This window comes from Festucalex cinctus, chromosome 1 (genome assembly GCF_051991245.1).
Source record: "Festucalex cinctus isolate MCC-2025b chromosome 1, RoL_Fcin_1.0, whole genome shotgun sequence".
NCBI classification, from domain to species: domain Eukaryota; kingdom Metazoa; phylum Chordata; class Actinopteri; order Syngnathiformes; family Syngnathidae; genus Festucalex; species Festucalex cinctus.
Window position 1 is genome coordinate 48,051,116 of NC_135411.1, and position 15,631 is coordinate 48,066,746.

General features: G+C 36.3%; 1 pseudogene across 1 annotated transcript in view; it reads right to left on the reverse strand.

Moving 5' to 3' along the window:
• The window catches only part of LOC144031783 (ribonucleoside-diphosphate reductase large subunit-like), a 29,500-nt pseudogene that overhangs the window by 1,700 nt on the left and 12,169 nt on the right, over nucleotides 1-15,631 (reverse strand). Inside the window, exons 3-15 of the transcript XR_013287607.1 lie at nucleotides 12,814-12,902; nucleotides 12,551-12,728; nucleotides 10,113-10,213; nucleotides 9,130-9,189; nucleotides 9,009-9,048; nucleotides 8,778-8,940; nucleotides 3,147-3,288; nucleotides 2,974-3,057; nucleotides 1,577-1,732; nucleotides 1,407-1,486; nucleotides 1,136-1,337; nucleotides 918-1,067; nucleotides 623-844 (exon numbers count right to left, since the gene is read on the reverse strand). The product of XR_013287607.1 is annotated as a ribonucleoside-diphosphate reductase large subunit-like (transcript). The remainder of the gene's footprint in view (nucleotides 1-622; nucleotides 845-917; nucleotides 1,068-1,135; nucleotides 1,338-1,406; nucleotides 1,487-1,576; nucleotides 1,733-2,973; nucleotides 3,058-3,146; nucleotides 3,289-8,777; nucleotides 8,941-9,008; nucleotides 9,049-9,129; nucleotides 9,190-10,112; nucleotides 10,214-12,550; nucleotides 12,729-12,813; nucleotides 12,903-15,631) is intronic.

Here is a 15,631-nt window from a genome sequence, read left to right on the forward strand (position 1 = left end):
TTGTTGTTGTTTTGCACATTACAAAGTATCACCATTAATTTCATGCTGTTGTAAACATTCCCCGACAAAAAAAAAATCAGCACATTTTTGATGATTTTCATTTTTTTTTTGTATTTGAAAAAGTGTTTAGCCATTTTTGCAAATACATTCCAATGTGCTTTTAAGCTACCGTAAAGGCTAAAAACAGACATTTTTGTCCCACAATGCCACAAAGTATTGACATGCGCAAGTAAAATGTAGAAAAAGGCTTTGTTTTTTTTAAGCATTTGGCAAACATGAATAAGTAAACACTATAATTTTTATGATAAATATGTTTGAATGTATTTGCAACTTTGGTCCAATGTGCTTGTAACCTAATGCTAAATACGTTTTTCCTACAATGCCATGGGGTCTTGACAAAAAAAACAAAAAAAAACACATCATATATATATATATATATATATATATATATATATATATATATATATATATATATATATATATATATATATATATATATATATATATATATATATATATAATTGGTTCGTAGTTCTAACTTATTTCTTAACTGGTCAATTCATTGCCCTCAAAAAAATCCATATCGGTTGGATGGATTTGAGACATTCTGAAAGCAGCTCACCCCCATGCTGACCGGAGAACCAACGTAGGTTTCGTAAGGCCCAAACTCAGCCGCCAGTTCACAGCTGGCCTCCAAAGCGGCGTGATAGATTGTCTCAAATATTGTGATGTTGAGCTTCTCGGCCTCGTAGCTGTCAAAAGCGTAACGCATCAGGATGAATGTGTCGGCCAGGCCTTGAACACTAATTCCTATTGGCCGGTGACGTCTGTTAGAGTGCTCAGCCTGTAGAGTGGAGCATTGAGTTGAGCACTAAACACACAAGGATCATATTGATAACTGATTTAGATTTGTGGACCTCGGGCAAAGGATATTCGCTGCGATCAATCATCTTGTTGAGGTTCTTCACGATGACTTTGGTGACGGACGCAAGCTTTTTGAAGTCGAACATCTTCTCTGAGGTGACGTACATATTGAGGGCGATGGAAACCATGTGACAAACTGCAACCTAAATTCGAGAAAACGTGTTATACATCAAATCACAACCAAGATTTAAAAACAAAGAGACCATCATACCTCATCTCTGCTGGTGTACTGCACAATCTCAGTGCTCAGGTTGCTAGATTTGATGGTCCCCAAGTTTTGCTGGTTGCTCTTCCTGTTGCAGGCATCCTTGTACAACATGTATGGCATGCCGGTTTCAATCTGGGACTCGATGATGGCGCGCCACACCTGTTGAGCCTTCACCACGCGCATGGCCCGGCCCTCCTCTTCATATCTGAGGAACATTTACTGAGCATGTTGGTGCCGCAGAATGAGTTGTTGATAAATTGAAATCTTCTCCCACCTCATGTAGAGCTCCTCGAACCTTTGTCCCCAGCACTCCTCCAACCCGGGACATTTTTGGGGGCACATGAGGGACCAATTCTAAAAGAGCAAGACAGGAGTAAGTACAGTACCTTTAAAATTAATTCATTAATTCATTAAAAAATAATTAGGTGAAGATTTTCTTCAAACCTGATCGTGTTTTACTCGTTTCATGAAGAGGTCAGGGATCCACAAAGCGAAAGAAAGGTATTCGAGCCTCTCGTCCCCTGTACCTGTGTTGTTCCTCAACTCCAAAAACTCAAATATCTCACAATGCCACGGTTCTACGTAGATAGCCAACGGATTCTGTAGATATAAAGGCGGGACATTTTAAACAATTAACTGGATATTTTGGCAAAGTACGTAAAACCACGCAAGGAATTTGTCTTTACAGTCACGACCTGTCCAAGAGACACAAAATATAACAATGACCAACAGTGGGAGGAGCTACATTGGAAACCTGGCGGTTCACTAGTTAACACCATAAGACATAAGGAAGGAGGGGTGAAGGTAATCTCACAAGGCTCTAAGTGAGCAGAAAGAAGATTATTTTCACAGTTGTGTTTTGCTAATTTTCACGGGTATAGGAAATTTTACCCCTTCACAAAACATGACATTTTTAAAGAGGTGTGTAGACTTTTTCTAACCACTGGTCATGATATTTATTTTGTGTGTGTGTGTGTTTTAGTAACTAAATTGTTTCACTTTTTTATTTTAACCACTTTATTATTTTTATTTTAGGTTAAAGAATAATTGAACAAGGATGCTTTGTTGTTGTTGTTATATACGTACATTGATTGTTCCATACCTGACCTATTGCATTGAGGTGTGGGGGTGTACTGCTAAAACTTACACCAAACTCATTTTTCTTATACAGAAACGTGCTATCCATGTCATTTTTGGTTGTGGATACAGAGACCACACTAATCCATTGTTTATACAACTAAAAACTTTCAAATGTAATGAATTAACCGCCTTAAAGTATTGTATAAAGCCCATTATGAAATGATACCAGTCAATATACAAACGAAATTTATAAAAAGGGAAAGTGAGTATAAATTAAGAGGAACAGACATTTTTTCCAAACCTAAATACAGAACAAAACAAAAAGAACGATGTATTTCAACTCAAGGTGTCAGTCTGTGGAACAATTTGGATTGTAAAACAAAATCTTTTCAGTCTATTTTATATTAGTGTATTTTTTTTTAAAAGTATAAAAGCACAATTACTGCAAAAAAAAAAATATAGCACAAGTACATGCAGTTGAATTATTTTGTAGTATTACACTGAAAGAGTCTTGACCGCTCGCTGTCATTCATTTTGTGTTGATTATTTTTATGTGCGTGTGTGTGTGTGTTGATCAGGGGCAGACTAAGTTTTACTTCTTTCTGTCCCCTTTCATTTCTTTTACTTTAAAGAGTGAAATTGAAATTGAAAACAATAAAGATTATAGTACATTGTATGCCTACTTAAACTGATAGTACAGTTAAAGCAGGTTTTATCAGACATTAGAATCTAATGTCGAATCATTCGATGTCTGTCCTGACCTTGTCGACACCTTGGCCTGTATATTTTGCCATGCTGTTGTAAAACTGGAGCTTAGAAATCAGCCCTTGGGAAATCTTATTTGTCTGAAATGAAAATAGTATTATTATTTTTTTAATAATATGATACATGATTGTTAAGTTCTTGACTGTATATTGGTGCGTCAAACGCTCACCTCAGCATTGTAGCTACCACGAGGGAAGATGCAGCTGACGGCCAGTCCGATGCCTCCCGCTGAATCCGAGAGGCCGGCACAATTCCTCAGTGTTTTATGTAAACAGTTGATGCAGTTGTGCGTCATTGTTAGCAGGAAACCACTGTCGAAAAATAAAATAAAAATAAATTCAGCAGCACTTGGGTTGCTGCCTTGATCACTGCTGTTTTTTTTTTTTTTTTTTGTTTTTTTAAAGAGCTCAGAATTGTTCATTCGGTAGTCTTACCGATTCAACGTCTTATCATCATTGCTCTTTTTTTTTTTATTTTATTTTATTTTTATTTTTTTATTTTTTTTGTGTGTGCATGCGTTTGCGTGTGTGCAGGGCCGGCCTAGGCTCCAGGCGAGCGAGGCGGTCGCCTAGGGCGACATCTTGTGGAGGGGGCGCCAAATTGCAGAAAGGAAAAAAAAATAAAATAAAAAAAAAACTAACACAAAAAGCCCCCCCCCCCCTCTCGTGTTTTCAAACATAAAATGTGTTATATAGCAAATATATTTTATTAAGTTCCTTTTTTTATTACTTCTATTTCAAATAAATGACTGTGAGTTCACGACCTGCTGTCCTGGCGCCCTGAACCTGACCCACTGCTGCCGATTACAATGAATGAAAGGTAGGGGGAGGGGTCGTATATCATATCAGAGTGTAGTGGCAGCACTTTAGAAAGATAGATGGTTGGCACACTTGTGTTGTTTATACATTGACATCGACAACAATGAAAAGGTCCAAGCCTTCAAGTGCTGCATTAAGAAAGCGGCGAAAGGAGGAGGAGGAAAAACGGGCCCAGGGTAGAGGTATGTATGTCAGTCAATCATCATTGTTTATAAAATAAACACGAAAATAGCGTTAGCTTCTTAGCTTGTTTGTAACTTGTTTACCATTACATCACCATTGCACCATTACATCCATGCTAGTAGCTACTTTGCACACAAGAGTGGGGCAAGGCTTGCTGAGTTTCAACTAAAACAGCCAGTAAGTCCAGATACCTGCAAATGGATTTGCACAAGTCATTGTTTCACATAACCACATTAATTTATTAATTTATTGAAAATAAGAATTATGTGCTGGTTTAATGTAAAAATCTATATAGTAAATGCATTTTTTTTTTTAACTAGATGCACTGAGAAAATATTTGCAGCCACAACAAGCACCTGCAGAATCTGTGGTAAACAATCCTTCAGTGTCATCTTCACCAAAGGCTACTGAATGTAAGTGCATGGATGGTGCATTTAATACAAACAGACATAATTTCTGACATTGTATTCTATCATAATGCAAATGGATTTGTTTTCCCTGCTTTAGCACCAAAATAATTTGAAGTGATGTATTTTGTTTAATGTACAGCTGAAGCAACAGCCAGTCAAGCACCAATCAGCAGTACTTTGAGTGACACAAAGCTCGATCCAGGTGACTATTTCAGTTATATCAGCTGTTGCTGCATCATGTACAGTGCTCAGCATATATGAGTATACCCCCTTTGAAAAATTTAAAGATTTTGTTCAATATCTCCCCGTGACCCTTGTGAGGAATAAGCGGTCAAGAAAATGGATGGATGGATGTTCAATATCTCAATAAAAATAAGAACAATTTCCAAAATATTGACAAAATGTTTTCTGTATAATACACACTTGACTCACAACATGAAAATAAGGTTGTAATAGGATGCATAGATTACAAAATCTTCAATTTAATCAAATTAACTAATGCAAAAAAAAAAATAAAATGCAACCCACAACAAAAACGACGACATCTAGTATTCTATGATCTCCATGACTGTTATGGATAGCAACATGTCTGCTAGGCCTGGAATTAACAATTAGCCTTTTTCTCGGGGTCTATTTATTTGTGCAATATGTACTCTAATAAAAAAAAAAAAAAAAAAAAAAAACTCTTAGCAGAGATGCAGTCATTTCTTACCTGGCCAAAATCCAATATGTCAAGCATGGAACTTTTATAGTTTTTCTAGAGGAGAAAAAACTTAGAGAAATCTATCCCAACATGTGGGAAGCACTCAGAGTGGCTGCTACCATACCAGTGACTGTAGCATCAGCTGAGAGATGCTTTTCCAAGCTTAAACTAATAAAAAACCAGGCAGCTATCCTTTGACGCACCAATTGATGCCTTTGCTGCAAGGAGGTCCCGGCGTGCACTATTTTAAGTATTTGCCGTTATGTTCCTAAGTTATTTAGTGAAGTTTTTTTGCACACTATTCACATTATCTGTGAATCACCTTATTGCCAAAGTTTTACGATATATCGACGTTTGTATATTTATACATTTACTATTTTTTGTATCTTACACAATTATTAATGTACATAGTGAAAACATTTTGAGGTTTTAAATACTGTCATTTTTCAAAAATTGCAATAAAAAGTTGCATTGCATTGTACTTCTGTTATTTTTCTTATTTTTATTTGTTTGTGGAATTTGGTATTTATTGCGTGGTGTGCTATTAAATATAATATATCTCTAATTTTTTTGTGTGGTTTTTTTTATGGGATTCGGGGGCTACCATGTACATTTTCGCCTAGGGTACCAAATCATGTAGGGCCGGCCCTGCGTGTGTGCGTTTGCGTGCGTGCGTGCGTGCGTGTGCGTGCAAATACGTATAAATTTATACTCATTAATTCACCTAAAGCCTTATAAATATCCCATTACCCTTCGCCTTAACCAGGTACTTCAGAATCTTGCCAGAGTCGTGAGGTTTAAATGGTCAGGAGACCAGAGAAAAGGTCAGAAAAAAAAAGAAATAAAGAGAAAAGAAAGGTAAATCAAAGTGAAATCCAGCACCGACCAAACACTTCCTGCCTTCCCCATGATTACAAAATCAAAGTCTTACGCCAACCCCGGAAGCCTCTAAATTCCAGCAAATTTAGCGAGATCTCAAGAGACCAGAGGAAAAACTAAAGAGAGGAAGGAGGGAAGGATCGATAAGGCAGAGTGAGATCCATAGAAGCCAGTACATCCAATCCATCAAAGTGAAATCCAGCACCAACAAAACCCCTCCTGCGTGGTTACAAAACCAGAGTCTTATGCCAACCCCAGAAACCTCAAACTTCCAATAAATTGAGATCTCAAGTGACCAGAGGAAAAACTAAAGAGAGGAAGGAGGGAAGGATAGATAAAGCAAAGTGAGATCCACAGACACCAGCACCCACTGATTCAAGGGGCTGTGGGAGGGAGAGGCTACTTCTGTTGAGTTTCAGTAGATGCTGGTGCGATGGATCTGGCATGCATAAGGACCACCACCAAAGAAAGAAGCCGTCAACCGCGGTCCAGCAAAACGATTTTTCCAATTGACAAGGATTATTTTTTTTAGCAATAGTAAGGGCTATAAATATAGATTGGGATTGTTTACATGGTAGCTCAGTTATTGTTAAGTCACCTAGTAAACACAATCTTGGAGATAAAGGAAGCCTACAGTTTAATATATCAGCGAGCTTTTCCAAGATTTTAGTCCAGAAATGCAGCACTGGAGTACATGACCATAAAGCATGAAGATAAGTATCGGCAGTGTTTTGTGAGCACTGGAGACAAATGTCGGAGTCAGAGAGTCCCATTTTTTTCATCATATATTGTGTAATATATGTTCTATGAAGTATCTTATATTGGATAAGTTACAAATTTGTCTGTTTGGTCATTTTAAATACATTTTCACAGATTTGGGTCCAAAAGTCTGGTTCCGGAACTATAGACAAGTCTTTTTCCCATTTTAAAGTCGGTAAATACGTTTTATTTGTGTATAAAAATAACATATATTTTTGATATTTTCTTTATTGTTGTTGGAGAAAGCTTTATAATATCTTTAGCTAAGACAGGCAGTTGGAGCGTATCCTGAAGTGTTGGGATTTGTTTCTTAACCATATTTTTAACTTGCAGATAATGTAAGAAATTTCCATTTTTTATTTCATATTTCTGGACCAAGTTTGTATACGATATAAACTTATTATCTGAGAAAAGATGATGAGGGTGTGTAATTCCTTTCTGCTCCCATAAGCTTAAATGGAACTACTGATTATTAAGTTGAAAGTCGGGGTTATGCCAAATGGGAGAGAGCCCACAGGGCGCCAATTGGGAGTTTGTAATTTCTAATGCCTTCCACCAGGCAGTCAGGGTGGCGGCTATCATTGGGTTTTTAAAACAATTATGTCGTCTTATTGATTTTGTAATAAAGAGTAAATCTGACAGTCTAAGATTATTACAATCCTTCTGCTCCAATTCCAACCAACAGTTAGTATCTCTGTTGGGTTGTGTCCATAGCACAAGATATTGTAGTTGATTAGCTATATAATAGTACATAAAGTTTGGTACCTCTAAACCTCCTTTAGATTTACTTTCCTGAAGAGTAGATAGACTAATTTTAGCTTTTTTTTTATTCCAATAGAATTTTATGATAGCAGAGTCCAGCGATTGGAACCAGTTAGACGTAGGTTTAAATGGAATCATTGAAAATAAATAATTAATCTTTGGTAAAACTTTCATTTTTATAGTAGCTATCCGTCCTATTAAAGAGATCGGAAGATTATTCCAGCGCTCCAGATCACTACGGATACTATCCAATAATGGTAAAAAATTTAAAGAAGTTAATTCAGTTAACTTAGGTGAAATTTTAACACCTAAGTATTTTAAATTACCTGTAGGAAAGGAGTAGTGTGGATCCTGACTTGTAGGATTCCATGAATTTTCTGTGATAGGTAATAATGTCGATTTTGTCCAGTTAATAGAGTAATCTGATAAGTGAGAGAATTTAGTTATTAAGTTAAATGCCTCCCCTAGCGAGATAGCAGGTTCTTCTAAATAGAGTAGTATATCATCGGCATATAGATTAATTTTATGTTCTATTGTCCCGGAGTGGATTCCTTGGATCCGTCTATCCTGACGTATAGCTAATGCAAGCGCCTCAATAAATATAGCAAATAATAAAGGAGACATTGGGCACCCTTGTCTTGTTCCCCTTTGTAGAGTAAAACTCTGTGATGTAATCCCATTAGTAGCAACTGTAGCTTTAGGAGAATCATTTAGGAGACCCATTGAATGAATGACTCCCCGAAGCCGAATTTATTTAAGACAGCAAAGAGGAAGGACCAGTTAACTTTATCGAAGGCTTTTTCTGCATCCAGCGAAATAACAACTGCCTTTTTATCATACCGCTGTGACATACTAATCAAGTTAAAGAGCCTCCTAATATTATTAGTAGAATGACGACCTTTAATCGCTTTAATCGCGTTTGATCGCTATGAATAATTGTCGAGATTACTGTCTCTAGTCGAGATGCCAAGGCCTTAGCGATAATTTTAATATCGGTATTAATTAGTGATATCGGTCGGTAACTTGACGGGAGGGTGGGGTCTTTTTCTGGCTTAAATAAAAGTTTAATTCCTGCTATATTCATATCTTGACGTATATCACCCTTACTTTTAATTTCAGTTACTACTCTTAGAAATAATGGAGCAAACATTAACCAGAAATGTTTAAAAAATATAGCCGGAAAGCCGTCTGGACCAGGTGCTCTGCCATTAGGCATACTGTCTAAAGCACGATACAACTCATCTATAGTAAGCCTTGATCACTGTTGATCACCACGATCGTCTCACCTAGACAGTTGTGGACAGTTGGTACCAGCATTGGATAGAGTGGGGGAGGCGAGCGTGAACAATTTCTCTGACAGTAGGTTGTAGGTCTCAATAGCGGCATCGATGTCCCTTAGGTGAATGCCCAATGCCACCCTCATTAGCATGTGCTGTGGTCTCTCAGCAACTGCACAAATATAACTTTGTTAATGAAATCCAAATATGCTCGAGTGTCACTTGAGAAACAGTCCTCACCTTTTCTGTTTATTTTTATCAAGTATAATTGCTCAAGAGTCTACAGGCAGAAGATGGGAGTTACATGTGGGCTCCAAATGTTGGATTGAGATATTTCTTGTAATTAACTAGCAAAAGTCACCTTAAAACCAAAGAAGTCGTAGGAAAAGTCTCTGTCGTAATTGATGACTGAGTCGATACGCTGCGAAATAAAAGAGAATGAATGAATCAATCCGAGGTTTATCGTCACACTGAAAAAGCAAATAAAATACTGACACAGGAATAAAGAAAGTTTGAGAATCATCAGAATAGTCATAATATGAATGTAAACATTTAAATATTGCATAGGGATGGGCAACTACCAATACCAGGTTTTGGTATCGGGTGATACCCGGGACTCATTTCAATGTATTAGTACTTGTGACAGCAGTCGATACCAGTATCGGACATTAGAAGAATAGGAATCACCATTAATTTCTTGCAATTTTCAGGAAAGATGCTAAATTGGGACATAGGTGATTCTTTAAAATTATATGTCATTTTTTTTTTGGGGGGGGGGGGGATTTTATGTATTAAAAGTACTAGCGGTATTGGTGACTCCTTTAGTTGAGTACTCATACTGGTGGTATCTGTCTGGGATAAAAAGTGGTATTGAATATCCCTAATATCACAATAAAAACTATTTACAAGGAATCACTGTAATTTTATTACGATAAATTTGTAATATTGGTAAGAATGAAGATGGAATTTGAGGACAATGAGGAACGTTTGCGCTGGGTTTGTTCAATCATCACATTTAACACAAAATATACGGCATAAATCCTGCAAAATTAAAAAGTAACATAATTTTATTCTTTTAAATTTTGTTTTCTTCTTGTAAAAATATTTATTTACTCTCAGAATATCAGCCATTTTATTTGTAAATGTATCACTTAAAGTTGGAAATATTACACATTATTAATGTAAAAATTGAATTTATTCTTCAAACTTTTAAAAATAAAATTTCATATTTTGCCTTCATCTTGAATATATATTCATTAACTAGTCTTTACAGCAGCTTTCTTTTCATATTCAGATGTATATGTTGCGGACCTCAAGCATAATTTATCTGCAGAAGTAACTTACAGCCTTGTTTTCCAGCACAATGTCAAGTATCTCCTTTGAAATCAAGGGATCGTGACGTTTGCTGTTTGGATCGGTGTTGCCGTACAGGTCCTGCATCACATCTTCAAAGAAAAGAAAAGACACAATTAGTTACTATGGTGACATATCCTCCCAAAAGCCTGCCAAAAAAACCCCAAAACAACATTCATGTGAATGGAAAAAAATAAAATAAAATCCATACATCAAGTATGACCTTTTTTCCAAGCCACACTGCGCACATACAGTAACTGAGAGATGATTTTTATCTCATTTTGTTGACACACTTCCCAGCTTCACTGTCATTCTTTTACACTCGCCCTAGTACTCTACTGTATGTAATTTAAGACAGCAAGCAAAAGTGATCTATTCAATATATATCTCTTTAATACTACGAATAGCCACCATAAAAATGAACATTTTACACAAAGTTAATTATTTCTTTTCAATGATTCCATTCAAACCTACATCTAACTGGTTGAACTCGGCTTCTACAAAATTCTATTGGAATTTAAAAAAAAAAAAAAAAAAAAAAAAAAAAAAGACTAGTCCATTTACTCTTCAGAAAAGCAAATCCAAAGGAGGTCTAGAGGCACCAAATTTTATGCACTACTAAATTTTATGAATTCACCTAAAAAATCTCAAATGTTTTGGATGCTGTTGCTCCTATTAAAACTAAGACCATTTCATCCCGGCCTAAAACACTTTGGAGGTGTGTTACCAACATGACTTTGAAATCTAAATGCAGAAAAGCAGAGCGAAAGTGGAGAAAAACTAAACTCCAACTTCATTTTGACCTTTACAGACAATGTCTTTGTCATTTTAACCAAGAATTAGTAATAGCTAGACAACAACACTTTTCTGAAATTATAGGAACCTCAACAATACACGCACTCTATTTGCGGTGGTCGACAAACTCACAAATCTCCCCAAAAATCAAACAGTGCCAGACCTCCTCTCAATAGAAAATGCAATGAATTTCCCTGCTACTTTAGTGAAAAAGTACAAGCCGTCAGGTCAAACATTGTTACAAACCAGCAAAATAACAAAATGATGCAGCACTTAATATCACCTAAGAATAATTTAAATGACGCAACTTTACTGGAAACGAACCAGACAAGATAAAATTATCACATTAATCATTGTATTACCACAGATTAATCACACTATTAATTTTGACCGCAGATGATCCCTTTTAGCCGACGGCGGATGGTTACGTTAAAGGTAACTGTTGAAGTTTGAGCAATAAACATAACTACATGCATTAAAGTATGTTTACATATGCCGTAGGTCATTTTTCCCCCCCCCATTTTAAATTATACAAATAATTAATTGATTAGAAAAAGCAGGATGAGCGTCTGCAGTGAATATAAATTTTTGAAGACGTCCTCATAACATTAAATGTCGAAAAACAATTAACACATAACAGGTGCGCTTCAAATTTAGCGGGCAAAATATGTTGGGGGAAAAAAAGCATTTTTAGGTCAGTGATTAATCATGATTAATCAAAATTCTAAGATATGATTAATCTGATTAAAAAATGTAATCGTTTGACAGCTCTAATGTATGTATATATATATATATATATATATATATATATATATATATATATATATATATATATATATATGTGTGGGGGGGGGTCTGGCTCCATCCAATGAGATATCCAGGGGATCAATAAATAAATAAATAAATAAATAAATAGATAGACACACATGAATAAAAAAGAGCGATAAAGAGCGATAAAGGAACCAAACGGACGACGACGTAGGTATGTCACATTGTGCGTCAAGACGAGCAAAAATTCCAACATGGTAGACTTTCGCCGTGGTGATCGTGAGCCGTCCCGGACAACAGGCGACCAATCGTTGAACGTGTCACACTACATGGGCGACGCTATGTCAAGACAACCCAAAATCGTTTACGACATGCCCCGTTTGTCCGCGACACGTCGGGCTGTTTTCTTGTAGTCTGACCAAGGCATAAGTTAACGTGATAATTTTGACACCCCTAATATATATTAATTTCTTTCTTTTTTAGCTGCTGGGGGTGACAATCTAGACTTTCGCCTAGGGCACCAAATCCCCCTGTCCACATCCACCTATAAACTCCTGCTGATGGCAGCATTTCCAAATGAAAGGGGGCTAGGAAATCCTGAGCATTCAGCCAATCACAGCTCAGCTTCAGAAAACAGGTGAGCTGTGATTGGTCGTTGCCAGAGCCCTTGGCAACTGTGATGTCATCTTTCGTCAACAGCAAGTGGCAAAATGGCTGCCCCGTGAGATAGATAAAAATGGCTTGATTTTGCCGCATAACTCATATTCCACAAATGTAATATGAATCAGAATGTCATGTTTAGACTAGTGAGGTGACACATAACATATTGTCAAGAAATGTTGAAGGTTGACTTCCCTCTAACTTACCACTGAAGACATCCTTGGTCTCCTTGTGCATGTTTGAAACGGCTATCCGAGCCGCGAGGATGGAATGGTCGGGGTGTTTGCTTAACAGCTTGGCTGCGGCCTCTGCTGAGCGAATGCTCAACTCTGCAGTGGTCACTCCGTTGTACAAACCAGAAAACACCTTAAGTCCGATTTGAAACTACACACACAGGGAGTTTGAGTTGAAGCAAATACTGTATAACATTGTAGTACTTGCCGGTACTTCTATTTTTTCCGGAACTTACAGGAGTCACAAAGGCCATATTGAGGCCATAGCAATGTTTCCAGATGTGAGATATGATTTCATCAAAGCTAACTTTCTCTTGGAGTCCATCTGGGGGAAAAAATAAATAAATAAAATAATTATGAGCTGGTTGTGTCTCGACATATACACAATCATTACTAAAACCATTTTAGCCATCTAGAGGAAGAGGGAAAAAAGGTTTCATGACTCAGTAGGAATGCCATCAGGGTAATTGCTGACCATGAATGACTTTGTTTGCACTAAACCCTCTTAAAACATATATTGATTTTCATTTTATTTTTTTAAAGTCTATAACTAAGTTTGTTCTCAACCAGTTAACATTAGTAGCTAATACAGCCAACTTAACCAAAAAACTACCATTCACACTGATTTACAAACACTGTGAATGTAATTACCCAGTGTTGTTCAAGTTACTTTTGAAAAGTAGCTATAGTCTCTGAAAAAGTAACTGATTACCGGTTATTCAATTATGAAACTAACTACTTTGTTACTTTACTTAAATAATAATAAAAATGATTTTAAAGTGTTTTTGTTGTTCTGTCGTACAGTAAGAGAAAAGACAACTCCCTCCTAACTGTCATTTCTCGGTTCTGTGGGGTTGGGGTTTTGTTGGTGTTTGTGTCATCTGTGTTTTGTTATGTTGTCCCTGTGTCCTTCCCTTGTCTCATCAAGCTTTAGGTGATCCACCTGTGTTTGCATGACCTTCCTCCTGGTCTCTGCTTCCCTGCAACTGGGTCCTCAACCACATCACCCTTGACACTAACACTAGGAAATGTAATGGAACAATAAAGGGTGCCGAAATTTTGACAGACATCTTTATTTTCATCAGCTTGCATTCAAACTAAAAGCTGCTGTGCAATATGAAATGAATAATAATAATAATAATAATAATAATATAAACTGAAGACATCGTCAACATTGACAAGCAAACAGACTACTCTTTTTTTTCTACACTCATTTTTTTGGGGGAGATTTGTTTTTTTGAGTATTTTTATTATATTAAATATTCCAAAAAACAGAATATATATATATATATATTCAGAAAAACAAGAGCACCGACTACTGTTTTTCAGAGTAATTTTTTTTGTGAACCTCTGAACTCCAAGTGACTTGTTTCAGACCATTGACCTGTATATATGACTGGATAGCCGATAGCCCATACAAGCTAGTGGAAGCCTTTGAAGTCACAGGGCGGCCATCTTCTTACTCCCACCCCGCAAGCAGACTACTGTATAAACTATACGGTATACGTACAGATGAGACATATAAAGCTTGTAGGCAGTTAGCATAAGGCCGGAGGCAGGGTTTTGTTCGTTTTTTTTTTTTTTCTTTGTTAAAAAAAATAGTGACCACACCAGCACAAACCCCCCACTCCGCCTGCGGCCTTATACTAACTGCCCACAGTAGTCTGCTTGCGAGGTGGGAGTAACAAGATGGCTGCCCTGTGACTTCAACAGCTTACACTGTGTATGGGCTATAGGCTAGCCAGTCATATATACAGGTCAGTGGTCTGCAACAAGTCATTTGGAGTTTAGAGGTTAAAAAAAAATATACTCTGAAAAACAGTTGGTGCTCTGTTTTTTGGAAGAATTTTTTTTTTGTCTGTTTTTTGGAATATTTTTTTTGTCTGTTTTTTGGAGTAATTTTTTTCTGTTTTTCGGATTTTTTATTTATTTTTTTGACAGGAAAAAAAACAGTAAAGCAGAAAAAAATATTCAGAAAAACAGAAAAAAAATACTCAAAAACCCCCCAAAGCTCCCCAAAAAATTTGTTAGAAAAACAGGATTTTTTTTTTTCCAAGCGAATGCAATACGCTTCCGTAAAAAATGGATTGTTTAAAAAAAACAAAAAACAAACAAACAGTAGGTTAAGCTCATATTGGCTTCATTAACTCTTTGACTGCCAAAAACGTTTAATCACGATTAATAAAATCACAATGTATGCCGCCATAAACGTTAAATGACGTCAACGTTTTTTTGTTTTTTTAAATCAATGGGCAGTGCAACATCTAAGTGCAGCACTGCCTGGTCAATGGGTTGTGGAATCAAAAACACTCACTAACTATGGCCACCAGATAGCAGCATTGTATCTCTTCAATGGGCTGCCCGTGTATCAAATTACAATGAAAGATGACGAAATCTGATGAAATAGAACGCTTTCAAGCATGACGTGAATAATAATGTTTTGATAACGTGTGGCAGTAAAAGATTTAACCAATAGATTGGTCAGACATTGACCATTCCAGGTGGTTACAGGCATACCAATTTTATTGGTTAGCCAAACAACCAATGAAATTGGTTACAATAAAAAAGATAGATCACCTGGAAATATACTTATTGTGGCACTGGAAAAAATGCTGATCTAAAAATGAGTAAAAAAAAATAATGAAACAAGATATTTTTGCTTGAATTAAGCAAAAAAAATCTGCCAATGGAACACGTGAAAATTGTCTTACTAAGATTTCTTGAAATAAGACATAATTCCTAAGACTGATAGGACTTAAATTGTCTTAAAATAAGCTCTAATAACTCAAATTTTGGTTATATTTTACTTGGGTAGTCAGATTTTTCTGTCTTATAATAAGGTTGTAATGCTTGAAAGTAGTATTTTCTCCTGAAAGCCAGCATGAATTTTGGTACCATTCTGATCATTTCAAGTATATTTCACTTATTTTAAGTCGTATATGTGAGTAATTGGTCTAGATTTAAGAAAGTTATCTACTTGAAGTAAGATTAGAAAGAGGCATTTTGAGACACAATTATCTTAAAGTTAGGAAAACAGAATACTATTAAGGGTTT